Genomic DNA, 8813 nt, shown 5'->3' on the forward strand with positions numbered 1-8813 from the left:
TATATCAACAAGACATAACAATCATAAATGTATATGCCCCAAACAGTGGAGCATCTATGTACATTAAACAAACCCTTCTCAATTTCAAGAATCAAATAGACCACAACACCAATAGAACTGAGTGACTTTAACACACCTCTCTCACCACTGAATAGATCTTCCAAACAAAAACTAAACGAAGAAACTACAGAATTAAATAATACAATCAATGATTTAGACTTCATGTACATATATAGAGTATTTCATTCATCATCAAGTGAATACACTTTCTTCTCAGCAGCACATGGACCCTTCTCTAAAATAGACCATATGTTGTGTCACAAAGCAACTCTCAGCAAATACAAAAAAATAGAAATACTATCCTGCATTCTATCAGATCATAAAGGAATGAAACTAGAAATCAACATTAAAATAAAAAATAGAAGCTAGTCTACCTGGAGACTAAATAGCATGCTATATAGAATGATGAATGGATAAAAGAAGAGATCAAGGAGAAAATAAAAAATACTTAGAGGTAAATGAGAACACCAATACAACATATCAAATTCTCTGGAATGCTATGAAGGCAGTGCTAAGAGGTAAGTTCATTGCTTTGAGCTCATACATTAAAAGAACAAAAAGTCAACAAATAAATGACCTAACATTACATCTCAAAGCCCTAGAAAAAGAAGAACAAATCAATACCAAAAGAAGCAGAAGACAGGAAACAATTAAAATCAGAGTTGAAATCAATGAAATTGAAACAAAAGAAACAATTTTAAAAATTGACAAAAAAAAAGTTGGTTCTTTGAAAAAACAAATAAAATTTATAAACACTTAGCCACACTAACAAAGAGAGAAAACTGAAATTACTAAAATCCATGATGAAAAAGGAGATATCATGACATATACTACTGAGACAGAAGATAATTAGAAACCATTTTGAAAATTTATACTCAAAATAAATAGAAAACCTTGAAGACATCAAAAAATTTCTAGAGACATATAATCTACCCAAAATGATGCAGGAGAACATACACAATTTAAACAGATCAGTTGCAGCAATGAAATTAGAAGATGCCATTAAAAGCCTACCAACCAAGAAAAGCCCAGGACCAGATGGATCTCAGCTGAGTTCTACAGGACATTCAAAGAAGAATTAACACCAATACTCTTCCAATTATTCCATGAAATAGAAAAGGAGGGAACCCTTCCAAACTCATTCGCAGAGGCTAGTATGACCCTGATACCAGAACCAGACAAAGACACAAGGAAAGAAAACTTTGGCCCAATATCCCTGATGAACATAGATGCAAAAATTCTCAATAAAATTCTGGCAAATCACATACAAAAACATATTTAAAAGATAGTGAACCACAATCAAGTGGGGTTTATCCCTGGAATGCATGGAAATCAATAAATGTAATAGATTACATCAATAGACTTAAATTCAAGAATTATATGATTATCTCAATAGACGCAGAAAAAGCATTTGACAAAGTACAGCACCTCTCCATGTTCAAAACACTAGAAAAACTAGGGATAGTAGGATCATACTTCAACATTATAAAGCTATCTATGCTAAACCCATGGCCAACATCATTCTAAATGGAGAAAACTTGAAAGCAGTCCCTCTAAAAACTGGAACAAGACAGGGTTGCCCTCTTTCACTACTTCTATTCAACATTGTCCTTGAAACTCTAGTCAGAGCAATCAGAAAGATGAAAGAAATTAAAGGAATACTAATAGGAAAAGAAGAACTCAAACTATCACTATTTGCAGATGACATGATTCTGTATTTAGTAGGTCCAATAAATTCTATCAGAAAACTTGTAGAACTCATAAATAAATTCACGAAAGTAGCAGGATATAAAATCAATACCCATAAATCAAATATATTTCTATACATAAGTGACAAATCTACTGCAAGAGAAATTAGGAAAACTACCTCTTTCACAATAGCCTCGACAAAAATAAAATACTTGGGAATAAATCTAACAAAAGAAGTAAAAGACCTCTACAATTAAAGCTACAGAACACTAAAGAAAGAAACTGATTGAAGAAGACCTTAGAAGATGGAAAGATCTCCCATGCTCTTGGATAGGCAGAATCAATATTGCCAAAATGGCCATACTACCAAAGGTGCTATACAGATTCAATGCAATTCGTATTAAAATCCCAATGACATTCTTCATAGAAATAGAAAAAGCAGTCATGAAATTCATTTGGAAAAATAAGAGGCACAGAACAGTCAAGGCAATCCTTAGCAAGAAGAGTGAAGCAGGAGGCATCACACTACCAGACCTTAAACTATACTACAGAGCAACAGTAACAAAAATGGCATGGTATTGGCACCAAAACACACATGTAGACCAACAGTACAAAATAGAATGCACAGAGACAAACCCACATAAATAGATTATCTCATACTATACAAAGGTGCCAAAAATATACATTGGAGAAAAGATAGCCTCTTCAACAAATGGTGCTGGGAAAACTAGAAATCCATATGTAACAAAATGAAATTAAACCTCTTCTCTCACCTTGCACAAAAATCAACTCAAAGTGGATCAAAGACTTAGACATTGGAACAGAGACCCTGCACCTAATAGAAGAAAGAGTAGGCCCAAATCTTCATCATGTCAGCTTAGTACTGGACTTTCTTACCAAGACTCCTAAAGTGATAGAAGTAAAATTAATAATCAATAAATGGGATGGATTCGAACTAAAAACCTTCTTCTCAGAAAAGGAAACAATCAATAATCTGAAGAGAGAGCCTACAGAATGGGAAAAAATCTTTACCACATGCATCTCAAATAGAGGACTAGTCTCCAGGATATATAAAGAATTCAAAAACTTAACACCAATAAAGCAAATAGCCCTTAATAAATGGGCTAAGGAACTGAACAGACACTTCACAGAAGAAGAAATATAATTGATCAACAAACTTATGAAAAAATGTTCATCATCTCTTGTAATTAGAGAAATGCAAATCAAAACTACTCTAAGATTTTATCTCATTCCAGTCAGAATGGCAATTATCAAGAATACAAGCAATAGTAAGTGTTGGCAAGAATGTGGGGGGAAAGCTTCACTCATACATTGCTGGTGACTGCAGATTGATGCAACCACTTTAGAAAGCAGTATTGAGATTCCTGAGAAAACTTGGAATGGAACCACCATTTGACCCATCTATCCCACTCCTTGGTTTATACCTAAAGGCCTTAAAATCAGCATACTACAGTGATGCAGCCACATCAAAGTTTATAGCAACTCAATTCACAGTAGCTAAACTATGGAACCAACCTAGATGCCCTTCAACAGATGAATGGATAAAGAAAATGTTGTACATATACACAATGGAATATTACTCTCCCTTAAGGAAAAATGAAATTATGGCCAATTGCAGGTAAATGGATGGACCTAGAGAATATCATGCTAAGTGAAATAAGCCAATCCTAAAAAACTAAAGACCAAATGTTTTCTCTAATAAGCAGATGCTGATCCATAGTGGGTGGTGGTAGGGAAGAATGAAGGAACTTTGGATTATGCAGAGCGGAGTGAGGGGAGTGAGGGGAGGGTGGGGTGGTGGGGATGGGAAGGATGGTAGAATGAGCTGGACATTATTACCCTTTTTACATGTATGAAAAATTTTTTAAAAATATCACTGTCAAAAAATAGTTATCAAGATCACATAGATATATAAAGAGCTACATGTTATAACAACTCTAGATTTTCCAAAATGTCATTTTACTTGGGTTACACAGTCTCGGTCTCCCTGTCTAGGTAGAAGACGGCCCCAGGATCAAACACTGGGCAGACGTTTGAGACCCAGGTAAACCAGACACTGGACACTAGGGTCATGAATTCAGTAGCCAAGGTTGGACAAAGGACAGAGTAAGATGGAGAGTGCCCTGCAAGGTGGTTACCTCCTCACCGTGGTTGGCAGGAGATCCTCTGAGCTGCGCCAGTCTTTGGAAGGCCAGACCCCGTCCCTGCACCAAGGCCTGTTTATCAACCTCAAGCACTAGAAATAGAAATCATTTTGTCCCAAAACCCAAACAAAATAGCCTATGTGTCAAGGCTCATGCAATTAAAAATCCAATTAATTTTGTTTAAGTGAAAATGCTTTCTCAAAAAGCTCGCTGTTCTTCCTGAGCTGAGCTATTTCACCAAGAGCCTCAGTCCCAGCCGCTGGGACCAGTCACACTGCCTTGTGCCTCTGAGTCTACTCCTGGACTTTGCCTCCACCTGGAGTGTGCCAGAGCCCCAGATGTCTTCCCCTGGCACTGCAGCTCATCCTCTGAGGGCAACAGAGCCCTCGAGTCCTCCCCACAATCCCCCCCACCCCTTCCTGCAGTCAGGCTGTTCCTCTTCAGTGGGGCTTTGGCAGCTGACCTGCCTTCTAGTTCAGCAGTTCTTAACCAGGGGCCATTCTCCTCAGAGCAGGACACTTGACAACATCAGGGGACATTCTTTGTTGTCACCGTGAGGAAAAATGTGTGCTATCGGTAGCCAGTGGTAGGCCAGGGAAGCTGCTGACATCCTATAAAGCCCAGAACAGTCCCCACAGCACACGATTACACGTGTCCTCCAGGTCCAGGGGCAGTTGCTGGGGCATCCCAGGATGCTCAAGTCCCTTATGTAAATTGGCATGGTATTTGATTATGACCTATGTGCATTCTCCTGTGTGCTTTCAGTCATCTCTGGATTACTTAGAATATCTGAGACAATGTGAATGCTATGTACATATTTAGTGCTGCTTTGGGAATAACGACAAAAGAAAAAACCTGTACATGTTCAGTTACAGACACATTTAAAAAGTATTTTCCATCCACAGTTGGTTGAATCTGCAGATGCAGAACCCGTGGATGCATTCAGCTCCAGATGTCCGTAGCACAGAGGGTGACAAGCCTTGCGTAGCCTCATGTTTACCATGTGACAGTTACTATTTGTGTGCTATCGAGTCTCTACTCACTTAGGCAGAAACTTCATTCGTTTGGTAATTATATTCTCAGCACAGTGGATGGTGTGAAATCACACTGTTAAGATATCAAATGTGCTGAAACAGCTGCTCCACCTTGCTTCTCTGTGTCACGGGTACCCACACTCCTACTGATAACTGGGAGTGGGTTTCGTTTCTCTTCATAGTTCTTCTGACAATTTTTCAGTGTTCTAGGGTGCTAGACTTTGCCATATAAATTCAAGTATTCCTATCTTCATTAAAATTTGTGCTCAAGGGGGTAGGAAAGATAGTAGAATGAATCAGACATTGTTAATCTATGTGCATATATGATTATACATTAGGTGTGATTCTACATCACGGTGTACAACCAGAAGAATGAGAAGTTGTACTCCATTTATGTGTGATGTGTCACAATGCATTCTACTGACATGTAAAACTAATTAGAACAAATTTTAAAAAAGAACTTGTACTCAAAAATCTTAACAGTCATCTACTGAGCACTGAACACAAACCAGGCACTATTCTAAGCATTTTACAGCATGAATGTAATTCTCACAGTATCCTTATCAGGTAGATAAGATTATTATCCAAATTTTACTGAAGCATGGAGAGGTTAGATAAATGGGCTCAAAGTTACCTGGCTAATAAATAGCAGAACAGTCCAAGTTCATGACACTGAACTGCCTGTTATAAGCAGCTTATGTTCTTTCTCAGATCGTTTATCAAATAAACTCTAGGTCATGATTAAAGACCTGATTATAAAAAGAAAATGAAACTTTACAACCATAGATCAAATACAGGAAAACATCTTTTCAATCTCAGGATAGGGAAAGAATTCTTAAACGAGATTTATTTGAGAAGCACATGTAGGAAGGAAAAGGTCAGTAATTTTGACTACACAAAAGTAAAAGCACCGGTAGGCCCAAAACATTATAAAAAAAACTGAAAGACACATGTTAGACTGGCAGCAGATACTCGAAGCATATACAAAAAAAAGATAAGGACTTAGTCTGAGGAATATATAAAAACTGATACAAATAAAAAGGTAAGGCTATATAATAGGAAAATGGGCAGTGGAGGAAGGAAAGGGGGAAATCGTATGTCCAATAACCACGTGCAAAATTCTCCAGTTCACTAGCCAAGGAAACAAAGGTAAAATAACCACTTTGGCCAAAAGCAAAATGTCTCACAATCCCAAATGTCGGCAGGACCAGTAACTCTCACACCCAGTGCTGGTGGACACGTGGATGGGGAGCTAAGCAGTGAAGAGTAAGGGTCAAAACTACCACAACCTGGTCACAACTGCAAATAGCTATGCACTGTTTCAGCTCCTTGAGGAAACGACTTGACCACCAAGGACTGTGGTATACACTGATGCTGCAGACAGGACGCAGCCAGCGAGAGGGCTGCTGCCAGGGCCCACTGACGGGCTCCCAGGGCTCTGTGGTGCAGGTCCCTGTGCACATCCGTGCCTTGCTCCGTGGTGAGGGTCCCTACCCACACACTTACCACCCACTGTCTCGTCACCTCTGGGCCACTTCCTGAAAGCACCGACCTCAGTCTCACCACAAGGGCCAGAGTGGGCAGAAATGGCTACTGGGTAGACCCAGCGCCAAGTCTAAACCGGGCGAGGCCAGTTCTGGGCTGGCTCTCCCTCTTCTCCCTGCACGGTTGGAACCGGAGCTCTGTGTCTAAGGACCTCTGCGGGAGGGCAGCTGCCCCCGTAACTGGACTGTCACCGTGGCAGACTTCATTTCTTGATAAAGTGGGCAACAAGTCACCTAAACGGTGGCTTAATTCTTCTGGCTTCCTGGAGTCGTGGCGGCTGAATCATTCCAGCTGCGAGGGCATCCACGGATCCCAGATCAGATACGGGAAAGGGCCTGCATGGCGATTCTTAATGGAAACAATCGAAGAACAAGTTTTCTAGTCTAAATAATCTCCCCAGGAATTAAAATACAGAATTTGAGGGGCTTCTACCAAATAAGCCCTTGTCTGATGGCTAAGCGAATCCCACCATTTTGAGAAACAGTTAGGTGCTGCCCGCTTGGCCCCAGTCCTGCTCAGAAGCAGTGTTACCTCTGCTGAATGCGCATTGGGATTCTTGAACTTGGCTGCCTTAGTTCATCCTCTCTTTTTTTTTTTTTTTTTTTTTTCCTGGGACTGGGAATTGAACTCAGGGGCACTTAACCACTGGGCCACAGCCTCAGCCCTTTTTTATATTTTAGTGCAAGACAGGGTCTTGCTGAGTTGCTTAGGGCCCGCTGTGTTGTAAGGTGGGCTTTGAACTCCCGATCCTCCTGCATCAAAGGTAAATCCTCCTGGGTTTACCGTTATGAAGTGCATGGCACCATGCCACTTGGCACTCCCTCAGAGGATTTCTTCTTGGTTGCTATCCTATGCCTGTACCTAAAAAATATTGTATGTGCTTGAAAGGCCTCATCCAGGGACCTCAGGTAAGGCGTCTGTAGGTTCTGTTCCTTTACTTAGTTAGACAGAGAACATGACTCTTGGGCAACACTGGCTCACTTCTCCCATAGAAATGCCCACCCTGAGATAAGGCATGAGGCTTTTGCCTGGACTTCCAGTGAAGGATGGGCATTTGGAGAACACCCTAGCATCTTCTGTGAGGCTGGAGCTGAAGATATTGTCTGCTATGGTACTCAACGTTATGATTTAAATTTCCCTTAAAATTTTGTTTAAAATTTTTTTTTTAGTTATCAATGGACATTTATCTATTTATTTATATGCAGTGCTGATAATCAAACCCAGTGCTTCACACATGCTAGGCAAGTGCTCTACCACTGAGCTACAACCCCAGCTCTCCCTTAAAATTTAACACCAGGAAAATATCTATTTCTCTTGAAAATTCTGCATGCTTTCTCTGGGTTTTGAGAGCTTAAAGGCAGTATATACGGTCTGAAAAAAATGTTTTTGGAACCCAATGACCTTGGGTTTCAATCCTGGCTCAACCACTTGCTGAGTAAATCTGGGCAATTTAGGTGCCTGTCTCTACCCCAGTGACCTCATCTCAAAATGGGCCCAATTATTCCTTGGGACACTTTGAAGTAGCATATCAAATGTGTTACAAATGGTAAACAAATGACACTAGTTATTAGAAAATCTATTAGGATGCCAGAGAAGGAAAAATAGACTTGGTATTCCAATGCAGTGAGTATTTTAATCTAGCTTTTAGTTCATTGTTCTTTTTCTTCTATTGATTTCTGATTGCACTTTGAGTTGTATTTCAACTCCCCCATTTTATATGTGTTTGAATATTCTAGACTGCTTCAACTCTTCTTTGGGAGACAGGAAATAAATAGAGCAATAAATCCCAGTTAACTTGTTCCATTCTTACTTCCTCAACACCAGCTCCCGGGTTCTCCTCTGGCGTGACCCACTGGCCGGCTGTGTCCTTGGGCCAGTCACTGTTGGCCACCTTGTTGACTGTTAGGAGCTGGGCTGCTGCGGCGTGTCGTTGTGTTCTTTCCTCTTAACCTGAGTCTGCCGGGCATTGCCAAATTCAGGACCTAGACAGAGTTCTGTGCTGCCTAACGCTGGCAGCAAGATGAGCTGCAGGGTGCTGTGGCTGGGTGGGCCTGGGCCAGACTTCGCCTGCCCCAGGGAGAGAGACACAGCCACCTGCTCCATGACGGGCAGCAGCAGGAGAGCCACGAGGGAGCCCCAGGTCTGGTTCCTACTCCAAAGGACCTCATGACTTGCTGGAGCCTCCCCTCTGTGGAGGAGGGCTCTGTCATGACCCGGTGCCCTGTGCACACTGCCGCCATCTTTGTCCTCTCCCTTGCAAGTTGTCACCTTGTTGCTGTGAGCACCAGCTTTCCCTAGGAGCTTCCAGGAGCAGATGCTC

This window comes from Sciurus carolinensis, chromosome 7 (genome assembly GCF_902686445.1).
Source record: "Sciurus carolinensis chromosome 7, mSciCar1.2, whole genome shotgun sequence".
NCBI lineage: Eukaryota > Metazoa > Chordata > Mammalia > Rodentia > Sciuridae > Sciurus > Sciurus carolinensis.